The sequence below is a fragment of the Semicossyphus pulcher genome, unplaced genomic scaffold (assembly GCF_022749685.1).
Source record: "Semicossyphus pulcher isolate SPU_LCO1_2020_fin unplaced genomic scaffold, fSemPul1.0.p SCAF_11, whole genome shotgun sequence".
Taxonomy (NCBI): domain Eukaryota; kingdom Metazoa; phylum Chordata; class Actinopteri; order Labriformes; family Labridae; genus Semicossyphus; species Semicossyphus pulcher.
The window spans coordinates 6,820,385-6,839,478 of NW_027211615.1; the positions used below are offsets into that span (position 1 = coordinate 6,820,385).

General features: G+C 39.4%; 1 protein-coding gene and 2 pseudogenes across 1 annotated transcript in view; 1 reads left to right on the forward strand and 2 right to left on the reverse strand.

The window, feature by feature from the left end:
• Positions 1-4,049: 4,049 nt before the first annotated feature.
• Positions 4,050-6,804, reverse strand: LOC138610790 (transcription factor 24-like; annotated as a pseudogene).
• A 3,322-nt stretch (positions 6,805-10,126) lies between these two features.
• Positions 10,127-11,043, reverse strand: LOC138585271 (trace amine-associated receptor 3-like; annotated as a pseudogene).
• A 5,838-nt stretch (positions 11,044-16,881) lies between these two features.
• Positions 16,882-19,094, forward strand: part of susd6 (sushi domain containing 6) — a 36,193-nt gene continuing 33,980 nt past the window's right edge. Inside the window, exon 1 of the mRNA XM_069657652.1 lies at positions 16,882-17,094. The gene's annotated coding sequence lies outside the window, so the exon portion shown is untranslated. The remainder of the gene's footprint in view (positions 17,095-19,094) is intronic.

A 19,094-nucleotide genomic window follows, 5' to 3' on the forward strand; every position in this document is an offset into this window, starting at 1 on the left:
CACAGACTGTTTAGCTTTGATAACTTGGCGCTTGCCAACCCCTCACTCCTCTCCAGCACCAACCTCTCCTCCCAAGATGGTCACTTCTTGAACCAACATGGCGGCGACAACAATCCCAAACTGTACATTTACGCAGTCCAGAAACGAATGGGTGGCGTTACAGTGGCTACGTCCATTATTCATACAGTCTATGGTTTTAACACAGAATCAGTAAAAACAAATGTAAGTCTTTCCATGTTCCATTCCTCCACCCTCGCCTCTTTCTCTTCATCATTCTCTCCAGTCCTCTTCCTCCTCCTCCTCTCTGTCATACTCTCCCTCCATTTCTACCTGATTCCAGTAAAGGGCTGACCGAAGCAGGGAAGAGGTTGGCCTCAGCTCCATAAATCCAGCCTGTAATCAGTGTGTTCTGGCCATAATGAGCAGGAGATAGTGAAAATATTTTATTATCTCCAAACATGAAGGGATGAGGGGGCAGCCAGCTTGGATAGACACCAAGCTGCTCGAGTGGCGTAAATAGCTGTCTTTACATGAAAGCATGGGCAGCTACAGGGCCTCTAGAAGTTCACTTGTGACTATGTTCTGGCAATAAACTTGCCTTGGTATAATACACTGTATGTTACTGTCGGTACACTGAGCAGTAGTTGTCAGGTTGTAGTTGAAGGAAATAATCAAAATATGTAGCAATGAAAATTAGACAGTGGGAAGGCTCATTGTATTTAACTTGGCCAAGACTGTTGTTGCTTGTTACATTGGTTTTCTTGCTTTGCAATTGTTCACGTGCACAGGCTTGTGTGAAGTCAAAGTAGGGTTAGATTTAAGAAACCCTAATGTACAACACTAAAACATGTTATGGCTAATGAAAGAAAACTATATAAGATATCTCATGTTTACTTCAGCCTGACAACACTGAGACCATCATTTAACAGTTACAGTCGGTGTTGAACTCCAGCGTGATTGCATCTGCCCCTCTGCTGCAAGCTGTTACAGAATACCTATTTGTTAAGTTTGTCAAGGCTGAGGCAACGACATGGCCATCACGCCACACTGTAACATCCCCTAAAGACAATCCATTCATATTTGTGTGCTATAGAGCACTGAATGATTTTTCAATTTAAGTTACAGTTAAAACCATCTAGTAGATGTTCAAGCATTGAAAAAGAGTTTCATGAATAAGTGATTCGTGAAATTGAAGGATTTTATTGTTTGAACTTCCATCTGACATAAAAAATAAAGATTTATAAGCTTAATCATTTCTGTATTATTTCTATATGGACACTTTCAAGGCTAGCTTCGAGTCTGCTTTGACTTTTGACCTGTTTTTTTATTTTGTTTTACAGTTTGGCATGTCCTGTTCTGGCTTCTCCTGTCCTTCTGTAACCTCTGCCTCTGTAGTTAGACTCACCAGTTCCAAATTAGTCATGAGTACACACAGGAAAATCAGGGGCAGCCCCCCTACCCCCCCAACCCCCCCTCGACAGATTTATAGAGCTAGCCTTGAACGCTGGGCCGTAGCTTGTGGAACTGAGCCCACTTGTTCAAGGAGGAGATGATTTTAGTTAGTCTGGGCTCCCATCTGTTGGAGGCTTCTTCCATCCACCCTCCAAACATATCAACATGATTTATTGGAATGAATTTTAGTACTGAGCAATTACAAAATGTGATGCTTAGTGAATTACAGGGTTAGATACAAATACAGTGAATAGAGGAGGACACTGGGAACTTTGTCTCTTTTTAGACAAAGTCAAGGTGCTGTCCAGTCTTACTCATTATTTTCTACATTTTGTCTCTTTACAGATATACATGACATATTCTGTGTTGGCAATGCAAGAAAAAGTAAAAAGGTTTGAACTCTTGAATCCAGGCTTTAATTATTTATCAGTGCACACAGCCATGACCAAAACCGTGCTATGCAACACATGGGCTCTGTGGCATTTGTTAAATGTAGGTAAAAGTTGAGTAGACGTTTTTTTAGACCTTTTAACCACTATGAAACATTTAACACTGATGCCATAATCTGACCAATGAAAGCAAACCAGACCATCAACTAGAGGATTGTCTATTTATATAGTTATTTATAATGGCTGTCAGCATTGTCACTGGGTCCAGTCCTGATGAAGCATTTTGTGACACCCAGCCCACAGAGACTGTGTTTACATTTTCGCCAGCAAAGTTTGGAAATCTGTTTAAAGGAAGCAGGAGGAGACTTTTACATCCTCACATGCAAGGCAGAATCAACAAAGGTATCTATAAAAGGAGAACTGACTGAAGAACAAAGACCCCAATGATACCAAAAACCCATAATTGAGCAGGGCTTAAAACACAAGTCAACATTGGCTGATCATTCAACAGACTGACACAATTCCTAAACTTCCCCTATATTAAGTGTATATTTTAATTATGGAACACATTGTGTGACACAGTTGTGTATTGTCCATGGACGCCATGCTGCACAAACAACTGGCTTATAACATTCATGTTAGCCTTGCTACCAAGCTATATCTTAGCTGTTGCTCATTATAATGATGACATAACATTACGAGTAATGTTCATAAGTTCAGCTTCATCAAAATTACCACAGTGTAACCACATCTGTCAGACTTAAGTGTATGAAAGTTCACTTTGTTTTGCCGTCATCATGTGACACTTTCCCTCATCGCTCTGCATGCTGAAAATATGTGAAACAGAGTTGCTGAGAAGGTTTATGTTTCTTTCTCTTAATATGAAAAACAAATGCTGGCCAAATCAAGATCTTTATGTACAGGGGCAGCTAAGTTTCCTCATCAAAGTCATCATCAAGATGAAGCACCAATGCAGTACAGTTTCATGAAAAGATGCTAGCTCAAAATGTGGAAGTCGGGAAGTTATGACACCATCAGGATTTGTTCAGCCTCTAAGATGTGTTTGTCAGATTTGAAGTGATAACCAACACACATGTTATTGCAGATGTTTTACTCAAAGTGAAAGGTTACATTCTGTGCCAGAGTTGTGGTCAGAACTAAGTGGTCATTACTGCAAAGATACAAAGTGATCACAGAGCAGCTGTGTTCCCACAACAATCCCTCCCTCACTGCCCATCTGTCTGTCTATCCTTTCACTCCCACACACACACACACACACACACACACACATTGACTTTACGCGATACCACAAACATCTAGATAAAAAGGATTAGACTCTAAAGTAGGCAGCTTTTAAGGCTGCACAATATGTTAAAAAAACATCATAGGATGGATGATTGAAGTATAATTCAAGATAAGTAAAAAAAAAAAAAAAAAAACTCAGTCAGTTTTCACTCAGTCTTAACTAAAGACAGTCCTTCATGATGCATTTTGTCACAAACTTTGCCTCGATTACAAAATGGTTGCTTCTGGAGATTGGATATTGTATGAAGCATTTTGTGATTTCGATAACATTCAAATGAATCGTGCAGCCCCCAATAAATTAACATTTTTTAAAAGGGTACAAAGTGGACTAAAGCAAACGGTGAATGTAACATCTGGAAAAATGCAACTAAAACACTGCACAAGTTTTAAATCAAGATAAAGGTTTCACCCATGTAGTGATTTGTAATGCTATTAGTCAAGTGCAGCAGCCTTTTTATTTCCTTGGATTAAATCCTGTTACTGACAACCTGCTGTCTAATGCGCAGATAATTAATAAATACTTCAAACAAGCTTAATCTCTCTGTGCTGTGTGTTTTGCACTGCTTGAGTAGCTGTAACTGTGTGTTGACTTAGCTTGATACCAGCAGGGCAAAGATATGCACAACACACTAGTTACAGGCCTTTGTGACTAAATTATACAATGAAATAAATAAGCAACTTGGCTTTTAAAATGTTTTGAATTACCCTACAGATGGAGTGATTGCATTTCTTAAGTTCTGAAATTAAACAAAGTTCACTTGCTTTTAAAGCAGCTTCCTTTCATTACCGATTACCTCCAGGTTAATTCTCACTTGCCTTGATGAGTCTTTCTGTTTATAGCACTTTGGCAAAATGACATCGGAGATAAGAGGTGAGGTGAAGGTAATGTTGCAAGTTGTACCATCACTCTTTGGTTTCTTCTAAGGTGGAGGCCTGTGGCTGTGTCCTCTTTCCAGCAGGTGGAGGCATCTGATTGGCTGGGACATTTGTTAGCAGATCTCCCACGCTGCCACAGTAGAGCAGAGAACGCATGGGCCACTTCTGCAGAGAGTGACAGCGCAATGTGTTTGTTTTTCAAGCTTATATTATGAGCCCCCACAACAAAGCCACATCAACAAAAGTTGCCCAAGTTTTGGAAACACATAATCGTGTGGGAAAATGAACAAGTTGATGTCGTTTTGGTGTCACATGAGATTCGCAAGAGCACGGAGCATGACACAATACACAAGGGCAACATCAACAGTAAAAACAGACTGAATTAAGATCAAACTTAAAAGTCAGGCACAATACAAACGGCACAACATAATAGGACAATATAAACAACATCAACAGTAAAATAGTAAAAATCAGAGCTCCTACAGAAACGGACATTTCTACCAAGTGGAAATATACAAAAGTGCTATGTGGAGGTGTGCAAGGTGCAAAAAAGAAGCAGGTCATATAGGACTCGACATTCCAATTTAAGAGTTATGTGGGGGGAAAAAGTGTCAAATGTGTTTGGTTTACCAAATTTTAAGAAAAATTGACCATTTTTTTCTACATTTAATGCTCTTTTTTAACGCATTGACAAAAACAGTTTTACTAACTGGTCATTTAGAGGTGTAACAGCACCTACATTTTTTTAAAGTCTGTCAATTAAAAAGGAAGCTGACAGTTATGTCGTGGGCCACCTCTAGAAGGGGCTGTGAGGCACAACTATTTGAACCACTTTTGGACAAACTGTGCTGTCAGTACGGGGAAGCGAATATTGGAAAAACATATTAAATGCAACAAGGGAAAGCCCCACATATTTCACTTGTCAGACCCATCTCAAGCAATGACTTAAGGCATGTGATAACTTTAACTTGACATACATTGTGCAGCTGCACTTTATTTTTAAATTTCTATCTGCACCTTCTTAGGGACTACATAAATAAACATCCTGCCATTTTAGATCCTGTATTTTTGTACTGGTGTTCACTGCTGCTTTTTATCAAATAAACAGGTTGCATTGTGTTCCTCAAGGACAGTATGTATGTCTTTTTTTTTTTTCCACCAGAGAGAAACAGTACATGAAGGGTTGTTTCAAGAGCTTGTAATGATTACACATACAATAATGATTGTAAATGTTAAACCAATATTTTTGGTGGGACCCCCATATGATGATTGTCATATTTGTATGCAGCAGGTCAAATCCTATTAATGAATAATATAATGCAGTAAGCATGATTAGCAGTACATTTAGGGTTCCTTTCCGTACCTTAACTGGATGCAGGTATCCACCCGGCCTTGCTGTCAGGGTGTGATCGGCCAGCATCCCTCCCTGGTCCAGGGTCTCCGTTAGGTGAGCAATGTAGTTAGTAGCCAGAACCAGAACATCCAGCTTGGACAGCTTGGTGTCTGGTGGCACTGAGGGCAGAGCCGCCTGAGGAGAGCGGAGCAGAGCGGACAAACTGGGATCAACTTGTTTTCAACTGAACTATAACTGCAAATATTAATATCAAAATCAAAAAATTGCAACAAAAACAACATTTTCTATTATATTGTCTGAAATTACAGTGAATAGATTCATGTGAAGGTGGCAGGGTGGCCAAGATTTTTAAGAATTTAATTCCTTTTTTCGATTTTGTTTTCTAAATCTTCCCATTAACCACCATAAACAGTTAGAAAAACTACACAGGCTCATAAATGTTAATGTTAGAACACTGATTAAAGGTGTAGACAGGAACTAAGAATGTAGTTTCAGATTAATACCGGATAACTTTCAGTTATTAGTTTAAGGTGGTCGGCGTTCAGAGGAGAGGTAGGAGTCATACAGATAAACTGTAACTTCTGAACTACAAAAAAGAAGGAAGTAACTTAATGAATGACAGAATAATTTGATCTATTTTTCATACTAAATCTCTGTATGAGTTGATTCATTAAACTGAATTCAACACACTAAAAGGAAGCAGGCCTTAAAACACAAATGTGAAAGGAAGGACCTCAGAGCTAACGACAGCACAAGAAGAGTGACAGCTTGTATTTCAGTGTTAACTGCCGATAAAGAGCGAGTGGGTGTCTGGTGTACCTGCAGGCTGTGGAAGGCCTGTCGAAGGTTGCGTACCCGGCTCCTCTCTCTCGCTGCATTTTCTGGGGAGTGCTGACTCCTCAGCGTACTGGACTGGACCCCAGATCCACAACCAGATCCAAAGTTTTATATGCACACACATATGGCGTGCACCAGCAGTAGAGGACATATAAAGAGCAGAGCATGGAGAAAAAAAAATAAAAAATTGTGCAATTGGGGAGATAAAATAATATATTATTTAAGAACCTCTTGATGTGGGTGGATTTGCTAAAAGCTTCCAACAAATGTTTGATAAAAAAGGGAAATTTATAACACTATTAAATTTGTTGGCTTTATCCTTCAATGTCACATAAATAAGTGGAAGAGAACATCGCTGTCGGATCTGACAATTTAACTTAATACATCATTAACTTAGAAGACAACAGATGAATGCAGACTCACCCACTTCCTTGGCTCACGCACGCTGCGTATGCGCTGCCTGTGTCCATGCAGGGTTGCTGGGCTTCTGGCTGCACAGGGTGCCTGCCTCTGTGGCTCTGCTGTGGAGCGCGAGAGCAGCTGGTGGTTTGCTGCAACCGACATGAGACCTTGTAGAGGATTTACCGCCATGGATGCTATGAAAGTGGAGCAGTGGACTCTCCTCTCGACTTCAGGTCTTAATACCCTTATTTTTCAGTATATTCTCATTGGCTAGATGGAAAATTGCCGTCCCGTGTTGGAAAATGTGCTGAAAGTATCATCTCAAGTACTTTGGTATATATGCATAGAAAAATGAATAAAAAGTACTGGCTCAAGAATAGCTGAAATCACTCCTCTGATCTCAAAGAAAGTATAAGCAAACACTCTGTGGTTCAGTTTCTGAAGCTCTCCGGGCCTCTGTGGTACCCTGAGTTTCACCCAGACCCCTAAACAATTGGAGAACACCCTACACCGGCTGCCTCTCTGTGCATCACTGTCCAGAGAATTCCTCCCAGTCTGACCTTCTCTCTCTCTCTCTCTCTTGCTGCATCTCTCTCTGCTTGTTTCCTTATCGGGTGAGGTAATGTGGGGAACTTCATGTAGTCCTTATCTCAGCCGCCCGGTCTGCCTGATCCTCCCCTGGCTGTATGGCTGCCAAGAAGATCAGGCAGGCAGTCAGTCAGGCCTGGGGGAGTGCAGCGCTGTCATGGTGTCCCAAGCCAGGGCACTGGGGGGCTTGGGAAACTAAAAGTTCTGCTAACAACTACACAAGAGTGGGATTGGAAGCTTGGGGCGCTGCGACATGGAGCATTACCAAAGAGAGGCAGAAGTATGTATGCTTGCTATCAGGAACATCCTAGTTTATGTTTGTCGTCTAATCAACCACTACCAAGATATCAAGTATCAGTCTACTGGATAACGGCTGGCTACACCGGAAGCCCCCAAATACTGGCCTTCGCCACCAGAGAGTATGTCTTCAGAAGAAAGCAGATGGGTGCAGAGATTTATTGTCAGTGTCATCAGAATTAAAAGAAAACTTACTTTTCAACTAATGAGTCCATGGTCAGGCCAGTTTTTACTGTCACAGCTGGTATGAGATGGATAACAGAAATAGAGCCCAATGCACTCACGGGATGTAACGCCGGTGCAAATCAAGGATCTTTTTTTACAAAAATATTGGGCCTCATTTACAAACAGTGCGTACGCACGAATCTGTGCTTGAACTGTGCGTACGCACGTTTGACGCACAAAGCTGGGATTCATCGATTTGTTCTTACCTAAATTTCTTCGTACTCTGTGAACAAATTTAGAACTCCCTCAGACCATGCGTACGCACAAATGATGAAAGAAATGTCCTAGGAAATGTTAACACACACCCTTTTAACTAAATGCATACTATATTAAAACTTTATTTATTGAAAAAAAAGGTTTTATAGACAACAATAATTGAATTTACCAATGTATGGACCAAACGTAAATGCCGTTTCATCCTCATAATTTATTGTCATATAATTAAAATCTTCAATTATAGCAGTTGAATTAGTTTATTAAGTTTACAATAGAGTAGACCATATGAAAATGTCCATATTGAAATGTAACACTATTAAATTGTTTATTGGCCTTGCTGGAAGATATTGCTGCCCGTGCACGCTCCGAAACAGTGTGCCTTTTCTGGCCTCCACCTCTGCCACAATTGTTTCAATTTCTGCTGATGTGAAATTTTTTTTTTTACCTTTTGAGGCCATCTTTCACAGTCTTTCAGCTTCTCCCTAACACCGCTCTCTTCATGTGGCACCAAACAGATGTCCTTATATAGAGAAATAGAGGCATGGCAGTATGCTGATTGCAGATCGCGGACACGCGCCTGTCAATTTAGAATGGTTCTGATTTACTAACATACACACGGTGGTGAGAACAAAATTGACAGTGATTTTGCACAAGTACTTAAAACGTGGCTGAAGCAAAGGTACAGGGAGACAGACTGTAGAGCTTTTTACACAGCCAGTTCAAGGCGGGATTATGACGCCTCTGATACGTTCTGTCTTCTATGTAGAACGCACAGAGGCAAAATGGTGGGGTGAAGTTGTTCCTTACTTTCTCTAGGTTGCACTAAAACTATGACTAAATGCTGACTTGTTGACGTCTACAGGTCAGAACTTGTACTTTTTTGTAACATGTAACTAGAAAAATGTCGTACATTCATATCAAATGTTATGGGGGTTACTTTATCTTAATTTTGTACGGGGCACTTTTAAGCCATTTTGCCACACCTATGCACAAGACCCATAAAATATACCATTGTTTTCCAGCACCTTTAGCCTCTGAAAATTGCAATGCATTGTGGTATAAAATATAAATCTTATATGTAAGGAAAGCAAGCCAAGGATCGAAAAATGCTAAGGCTTAACAGGAGGAAAAGCTAGAATGCTTGACACTTGGTCCCAAGAAGAATTAGCCAAGAGAGAGAAAAACACACACACTAATTACAGTAGGGAGGGAAAGCTAAGGAAAGGCAGGAGGTAACGTAACTGCAACAATCAGGGAGGTAAGCTTTCTATATAAATAAGGAAACAATGATTGAATGATATGAATAAAGAAAAACAACCAAGGGAGCAGAGCAGAATGTAACGCTGATCCAGTATCATCATTGCTCTGCAACATTTGATCCAACACAGTGACACGACAACTACAATTCAACAAATCAAGAGAGCTTCTCCAGGATGTCATCATGTCATAAAGCAAACTGACTGGACAGTGTTTAACCCAAAATAACATTTTGGGTACATTCTATTTTACTGATGCTCCAACACTTCTAACAAATGTAAGGGACAGATATGGTTTTAATGTGTTTTTATAATCAATGGTATGGCCAAGATAACATAGCTCATAGTTGTATTGGTACAATGTAAGACAGGAGACAACCAGCAATCACAATACACACAGAAAACATCATCTCACTTCTAAGACACATTTTCCACAGAAATACCACGACTAGCTACAATAGGACCATTCACACCCTGCTCTTCTGTTCTCATGACAGGTAGTGGCTGTACTTTGGGAATTGCATTATACTAATCTCTATTTACAGATTACTATAGCAGATGGGATCCATGATTGTGCATATACTTACAGATAATGCATCTATGTTAAACCTTCAGCCAATGTTGTACATAAAATACAAGTGACAAATTAATAAACTGCATTCCTTTAGTATGCAGTTTATTAATTTGTTTAAAAGTGTGTTCAGTTCTAGTCTCAGGTTTAATGTATTTGTTTCTTTGTTGACTAAAATTCCTCAAATGACAAAATCTTATAGATATAACTTTATGTCTGTTTACATCTGTTTAATATATCTCTTACCAATACTTATGTGATGCTTAGGTTGAGTACAGTAACTTGTAAAAATTTCTGGGGTTACATGGTCACTTTTTCTGTGTCCACATTTACTGTTACATCTCAACATTTCCAAAGTCTATATTTGCAGTTTTTTGTTGGTAAAATCACCCTGAAATATTTTCCCAGACGTGATCATTCTGAAAGCCAACCTAAACCTGAAAGAATCAAAAAAAGGATTAAACATCGAATTTGACAGAGTTAGCCAGTTAAGTGTTTCAATTACAGGAACTGGTGTTGAATTGTTGTTTAAAGTAGGAAAGGTGATGCAAAGACAGAAATGAGTCCAACATAAGAGAAAAACTCCCAAAACAATAGCGAGAGTTTCGGTGGCCTTTCTCTCCATCTTACTGACAGTTGCTCCAGACTTTGAGCTCTGACAGGTTGTGTTCAGGGTTCTGCGGGCCTGTTTCTTTGCCACAAGGAAAAGGTGTCTTGAGGTTGTGGCAGAGCATTATGATCACTGGGAAGGAATGGTGTTTGCCATGAGCACTTTAATAAAACATTTTTATTAAATTCTTTATTGTTCAGTCCAGCAGTTATAAGACTAATTCCAATCAGAGCAGAACCCAGGGCAGGGCTGACACACAGCATAATATCTGTCAATGGAAATACAACATAGGTTCAGAATAGAACATGTGCTCAGTGATACATCAAAACTGCTGCATACAAAATAAACCCTCATGATACAGACATGTGCTGACAGAGAACGCCATGCTGAGAGGACAGACTACTATCCCAACAAGCAGGTCAGCCACAGCCAGAGAGAGGATAAGGTAGTTTGTAGGAGTGTGGAGCTGTGTGAAGTAAATGATAGAGATTATAACAAGAAGGTTTCCACATACAGTGACAACAGACAATAATACAAGGAAAATATATAATAGTACACATGTAATAGATGGGGTTTGTCAGTATGTAATTTAAATTATGTGTTTTATAGCAGGGATGTATGTCAGTCACAGTGGCAGACCTGTTGTCTTTGACTTCTGGTTCCATGTTAAAGCCTACAATTCAATGTAATTTATATTACTGAAAATATAAGCAGAACATTTGAAAAAATCAGAATTCTCACACATCAAATCTGTTAAATCCTAATGATACATAAGTGCGGATGAGTTTTCTTGGTCTCATGTATGACTGTGCAGAACATTATGACCTATCAGCATTTATCTCATTAAAATAACTATTGTCCAATCAGCTGCATCCTGTTTGTCTGAGATGCAAAAAATCAACAATCAACAATGTACTCCCCTGTACTCACAGAAAATAACTAACCTGGTGGTATGAAGAGGACTCCTCGTATCCGTCCCTCTCGCACAGGTATCCTCTTCATCCCCTCTGTCATGAATCCTCTCTCGTCGGTTTCAGATGCTAGGAGCTCACCCGTGTCTCCACTCAGTGCTTCTATCTCCACCTTTGTTGGCGTGACCACATTCTTCTTCAGGATTTTGTGTGCACTCTCTGGTGCCATGGACCAAAACAAACCCATGGGCTCCGTTCAAGTGTAACTTCCTCCCAGAGAGGGTGCGCGGGAGACCTCTACCTGGCCAGCTTCGTCTGCTTTATACACGGCTGAAGCCTTGAAGATCAACCCTCTGTCATCCATCAGAGGCCTGAATGTCCTTTCCCTTTCACTGAGGCCTCTCCTTTAGTAAAAATATGTTGTCACTGCATCTGTTAAAGCAATCCAGAGCTAAATGATTGTCATAGTGTTTCAGAAAAAACGTTATCTATCAAATGTTGTCATTAAAAACAATCACCAAACTAATAATTTAACTACAAAGCTTTGCTCTGTCAATTTTCACAAATCTTAAATAGTCCTCCTCTAATAAGAATATTTGAACAATTTGAATTTAATGTTGAACTGCAAGATTCTGTACATAATTATTGATTTCTTGGTGCTTTTGGTTCTTTTTATCTTGGGACCAAAAACGTGTATTTATGGCTGAAGGAGCTTGGAAATGTGATTCATATGGAAGGCCTTCGGTTTAAACTTGCCAATAAGGAAAATGTCTCTAGAAACTAGAAACCGCTTCTCGACAAATGGTCGACATCCCAGCAGAAGCGAACTGCCCCATTTCCCCCATGTGCTTGACAGAATGTAGTAAGGTGTGAGTTGTATCACACTCACACACCCCTGGTATCATTGTGGTTGCCAGTGCTAGTTTTTGATTGTTGTTTTTTCCTGTTCTCTGCACTATTTCCTGAATAATCTTTATTATTTAAAAACACAAACAATTTTATTTTCTCCTTTTGGTTTGCTGCTTGTTCTGCTGTAACTGTATACAAACCTTGTGCTTTGTTAAAAATGGACACTAATTCTTGCCTATGTGTTTAGAGTGCTGCCATTGTAATGTACACATGAAAAATCTAATAAAATAACTTAAAAAAAAGAAATAAAAATGTGTATTTAGAACGGCCCAAGCAAGGTAATATATGCAAAATTAACCTCCATCATATCTACATTAGCCTATTGTAATTAGTTCAATTCATATTAATGGGAATACTGACATTAAAAAAACTTCAGTAGGTTGTCTCATTATGAAACATTTTTTAAAACAACACTAAGCACAGTATAAGAGAACGCCACATTAACATTGTTTGGCAGGATATAATATTGTCATTGACAATGTGAGCTTACTGTAGGTCTCCAGTTGATATAGAGGAGTGCGTTTAAAGTCGAGGTGAAATGAAAAATGTCATTTTAATCCTTTTAGATCACATCCATAATATTGTGCATCTATTTGACAATATAGGCCAAAAAAAAACAATCAACCAATCAATCTGCAACATTTAGCCGCAGAGCACCAAGAACGCTCGGTCAGTTAGCAAACTACTGCGCTGTGGAGAACGTCTGTCTACGCCCACTTCTCAACGATCAAATCAAATCCCTCTAATGATATGTCCTGCCTGCACGTCCTGTTTCACTCGGAAATATGTCACGATACGGAAGCTAGATACTCACCAAATGCTGTTTCAGCTCGACTTTAAGGACACAGTAATGTCTAACTGGGTTAAAGGTCGGGTAACACAGCTCATTATTCTGCGAATGAAAAGTGACCAGCGACGGACAATTTGCAACCAAAACACGAAACTTAACCTCATATTATTGATGAATTCCTGCAGTAGACAACATTATAAGGTTTATTAAAGCTAGCCTGATAGCAAGAATGTAAGTTTACAAGTTTGAGCTTGTTTGTGGTTTGTGCTTTTGTTTACCCCCTCTGCTATGGCATGCATGTCCCATGTGCATTGTGTGTAGTGCTGAATGATCTGGAGTCTGTTTGGTAGGATTTGGGTATAAATAAATGATTTAATCTAAAATCTAAAATAATATTAAAAAATACTAAAACAGGCCTACCCAACCAGCGGACAAAAATTTCCACCCGCGGCAACACTTAAAAAGTAGCCCATTTCAGCGGGAAAATCGCAGACCTGGCAACCCTGCAGGGAAGTAGCAATCATGAAGTAGCAAGGTGCTGGGCAGGCCCAACCACTAGAAGGGGGTAGATGTTTTCAGATCAGCTGCCTATGGTGTTTGTTTCTCACGCAGATGTACTGATTTGTGTACTCAAGATATGGTAAAATATTCATTTAAAGTATCTGTAAGACTGGAAACCAAAGAGAAATGAATGACCGTTTATTGAGAGATGCCCGTAGTCAATCCCCCTGTGAAATTAAACTGTCCATAGATTTAGCAGTTGACACAGGGCACCAGAGTTCAAGTTAGTAACATTAAATTGTGAGATACAATCAAATTAAACTTGGTTTAATCAATAATAATAAATTGGAAACAAATGTAATCGACTCCGGACCCAATTTGTGTTTATAGCACTGGTTCTCAAACTTTTTCTGTCATGCCCCCCTCTGGAGAAAGAAAAATTTCCAGGCCCCCCCACCCCAACAAAATTGTCACAAATGGGTCGAGTTTAACTTTTATTGAAAGAAAGTCAAGATCGTGACCATTCTTTTCACATTTCTCTAAGTAAAAAAATAACAAAACTATATTAATTGCTCCATCAGACTTTTTCAAATAGAAATATAATAAAACGTGCAATAATTTTTTCAGAACAACAACAATAAAGTTCAATCTGTGCTAAGAAAAACAAAAAACAGATTTTTGCTGCAGCTGCCAGACTTTTCAGACATATAACACAGGCTCTCTTCATCTCCTACCATATTTGCTTTAAATCCAAGAGCAAGATCAGCGTCGTCATGTTTTCTTGACTTCTTGGATTTTGGCGGTTGGTCAGCGTTAACGTCGGCCGACGTCGTCTTGTTGGTATCTGACGCGTCAGCTGTTTTTGTTTTCGCCCTTGTTATGTATTTGTCCATTGGCAATGCTAGTGTTTTTCTCTATTTGTCTGAATGTGAAATCTGTCATGGAAATCACCAGGGCAACCCTTTTGTGTACTGTGCCACCCGAAAATGAGTCCGGGTTGTCCGACGTCAAAACATAGTTCCGCCTGCTACATTTTCCAAACGGAAAAAAACACACGCTGGAGTGGTGACGCGCCCCCCTGTCAAGCCGCCGTGCCCCCACGGGGGGGCGCAATCCACAGTTTGAGAATCACTGGTTTATAGGAAGACGAAGCAGCCACTAGATGTCAGCAGTGGAGCAGAGTAACAATTCAGAAAGCAGGAAAGGTTAAGATGCCACTCCTGTGCCAGAGTAACATTTTATTTTGATGTCCTCACACATTTATATGGTATTTGGTCTATGGCCTTGTGTTATTGACGTGAGCACAGTTAAACAAGGACAGCACATGATGGTAATCTCATTTACATCACATGTTTCCTCCATGCAATAGATCACCTGAATAGAATGGACCACCTTGCTGCATATATTTTCATATTAATGAACAAAATGGAAGGACTCTTGGCTCAGCTGCGTCTTGTTTATCTCCAGTGTGTCCCCGTAGTGTCCTTTAAGAGGTTCTTTACAGTACTCAATGACACGTCAAGTGCTCTAGGAGGACTTTCATCCGATTAATCATGGATTGGCCAGTGCCAAGACTTCAAGAACTCTTGGATTGTGAAGCCTTCTTCACAAGGAGAGGGAAAGGAAGAGGACTCTTTTATACAATACACGGGAAATTAAGACAGGAAGGGGGTGAAAGAGGAGGCCAGAGAGGGGGGCAGAACTTAACTGGAATTGAAAAATGTGAAAGTGAAAGTGTATGTCATAGCAGCTATGTGGAATAAACAACCACAGAAATATCTTACTTGTGGTTTGCCACAGTAATGAAATGTTCAGTCGTTGTTGCTGGGGCATGATGTCCTTCCTGCTAACAGCCATTGCATGGAATGATTCATATGACTGGAGTGGACCTTTGCACCTTTTCCCAATATCATAACAAATACTGAGACTGGTTATTTAGGAGAGCATTTGAAGACAAGAGATGATTAAAGTATAGAGGAAAAAAACATAACTGTAAAGTACACATAAAATAAACATAACAATATTAAGAATAACTTTATGAAACGATCATAAATCCTCCTCACATTAGAGCCACACCTGTTTTTTTTGCCTTCCTCGTCAACATTTCTCTATGGTACAACTTATTTGGCCGTGCTACCCTGTATTTTTCATGGGTACAGAAAATCAATAATTCATTTGCTATAGAACAACAACTCCATATATGTGGATGACATGATCGATTAAATGTTTCCTGATGTCTAGCTTTAAGAAAGAGATGTTTGCAGATACTTTATGAGCTGCTTCCTTTGATGTGTCTTTCCTCTGATGCATTGTGCTTTGCAAGATTACAGTGCAGCATGAACTGCGGTTTGGTATGAAGAGAAATCTCACTTTCTTTCCACTTTGAGTCAATGAAAGTGATATTTCCACCCACCCTTTCTGTCTGTCTGACTGAAAATACATTGTATACGTACAGTGCAGAACAAAGCAGTTTTATACACACATTCTGATAATGTGTCAATTTATGCATTTCTATTGAGTTTAACATCTACTCTTGCATATGTAGAGCTAATGAATATACATGCTGTGATAATGTAGTCTGTCCAGCCGTAGCAAGAAAGAAAATCCTTTACAGAGCATAATGGCACACCAGTGCAAACTAGACTCCAGAGCAGACTCCAATTAAACTTTCAGAGACAAAAGAGAGAGTTTAGAGCTTTAGGTGCTGGATGATAAGTATTTTAGTTTGGTTTGGTTTATTGACATTCTAATATATGAAATACAACACATAAAAAAACCCCTGATTTTTTCAACAGATGGACATTTAGAGTCTGACACTGAAAATATTTGTAAAATCAGACCACAAGGCTAAAAAAAAATACAAAAATGAATGATAATTGAGCATGGTGACAAAATGATATAAATAGGCATGTTTTTGTCACATCAACTAAATTTTAAAAATGTCCTTATCCAGTCAAGAGACAATTGTAGAGAGATGACAACTCTAACGAACACTATTTTGATCTCTGCAAACGTTCGTTTATATAGCCTATAACAGCTATTGGCCCCACTATTATCCATTATTACAGCTGGGCATCTACACCACTCAGCAGTAAATATCTTCAGATAATCACACTGTATGTCTTTGAAAAAACCTTTATCATAGCGCATAAACCATACTGCATCCTATTTATAATATCTATTTAAATTATTTACTTATTTATTTATTTATTTGTCTGAACTATTGGTGTATTTTTTCTTTGTCTATTCTTTTGTCTCCCCCCACCAAAATTCTAGGCTTTTATTTTGAAGCCAAAGCTTGTGTTTGCCTTGACAGATTAGGATCCGCCCTTCCAACGAGGTAGCCATGGAGACCGCGCGAGAGCGAGGCAGCTGCTGGTAGAGTTCTCACAGCGAGTGTTTCCGCACACCTAGAATAAAGAGCTGGCGGAGCCGACCGAGGGACAAGGAAACAACAAAGCAGCACTTACGGAACTAGACGACGAAAACATTATATTTTTGTATTATTTACCCACATTCTGGCTTGGGTGTCTCCATTTTACACGACCGTTAATGCCTCGAATGTGAAGCAGTGAGAGGAGGGCTCGCTGGTAACCTTTACGTTGGTGAGTCTTGGCTGTGTTTTTTCGCAAGCTAAGCAGAGATAGGCCACTACGAGATCTCTCTGCTCTGCCTTTCTCTTTCTTGTCCGTCTGTATATGTCTTAATACACAATAAGAGAAACAAGAAACAAATTCCCTACGCTAGGGTAACGTTTTTGTATTTTTCAATAGGAATAATGAGTTGTCAGTTTTGTGTTTAGTCAAGTAACGAACGTGACGTAGCCGAGACCGTTGACGAACGTTGAGATCTGTTAACGTTATCATAACTAAGTATTTCTGACATGTCCACCATATTAATTTAGCTCTAAGTTGTTATCAGATGACATACCCTTGCTTGTCAATGCGTTTAAATATTTAATTAAACAAAAAACCGGCTAGAGTAGCTAGTTATTCCTGTCTCTAATAGTTAACAGCTGTAGCGTTACTGTATTGTTACATTTCGGTCATTCGGTGGAAAAATTGATATAATGTAGCAATGGAACGGGTTCGCACACTATCCGAAATATTTGTTGTGTATTCAGATGTAACATTTGTTAATGTAGCTGTGTTACTTTGTTAGAATGAGGTTTTGTCTTTGTTTTTGTCCCACTGTGTGTTTGTGTGTGTGTGTGTGTGTGTGTGTGTGTGTATTCCTGGCAGCCCACCACGGTCTTTGTTTAAATAGCTCGCAGTACAGTTGCACGTGTCGAAGCGTGTGACTCCGCTTTAGAGCTGCTACGAAGGCAGATGACCACGTTTGATAGAGTTGCAGCATTACAGACGTATTATTAAGTTTCGAGGATCTCCCTGCGCAGATATATTCCTCAACACTGTAATTTCACACTCCCTCGCTATAATGTTGCTATAAAAGTTTGAGTCGTTTCCTGTTTGCTGGGAAGGGTTAGAAAGGCCACTTACCATAGCAAAGGGCAGGGGAGACCACATGTTAGCTGTTGTTTATCATCATAATGGAGAGCAGAGACCTATATAAAGTCAGGGAGAGGAATGTATTCAGGTCTAATGTGCAGTCTAAGCAAATAGTTTGGTGTGCTGTGTCTGATATAGGGCTGACCGATGTTTACATGGAATAGGCGAGCACCACATGTTGTGAGAGTTGGGATGGAAAATAGGATCATATGTTTTGCTACACTATATAAATCTGTCAAATGTCATATTGTTTCGCACAGTTTATACTTAACCATCCCTGCATCATGGTAATATTGATTTTAGTTGGATTTTTGCATCAATGTAATGAACTACCCTGATGACAACAGACTATTTGGTGTACATATTTTATCCATGAACAATTTCTTTATACTGTTGTCGTATAAAAGAACATTTACCACAATGCAGGGTTTTATCTGTATTGCCCACCCTAAGTGGCATTCTCTCATTTTTAACATAATACAAAATCCATGGAATAGGAATATTGTCTGGACCACCCTGGACTACTTTTTTAAACATTAGAGACAGACCAAACATGTTTGTTGTACTCAGTGACTGCGCCACTTTCCCCCTAGAAATCTTGCCAATAAGATTTTTGATGGCGATGGAGACATCTGCGCCAGCTCTGGTGTGTTTTTGAATTCTATCACAGCTGTGAGTTGTTGATACAGTATTTTTAAACGTGCAAAAAAACAAAACAATGTTTGCTTAAATAGTGTTAGTATGATTTTACGGCTTTAATTAAATCTTTTTCCGTTGCTCAACTGATTAAGGTTAATTTTTTCAAGTGTCACAATCAGTCATTCGACTCCCATTGTTCGGATCGACTTGTTTTGTTTTTACACATTGTGCACAGTCCAGCTTTAACGGAGGAACTAGCAGATATACAATGGGCAGCTTTAATGGTTCTCAATTTAAAAGCCATTGTGTAGCCAAAGTGTGATTTTTATAACTCCCAGTCCAGCATTCAGAGGCTTTTTTCACTTTGACAACATAGCTTAGAGAAAACATCTTGTGAGTACAGATAAGAACACTGCATTTGGCTTCAATCCCATTGTCAGCTTTCTCTACCTTTCACC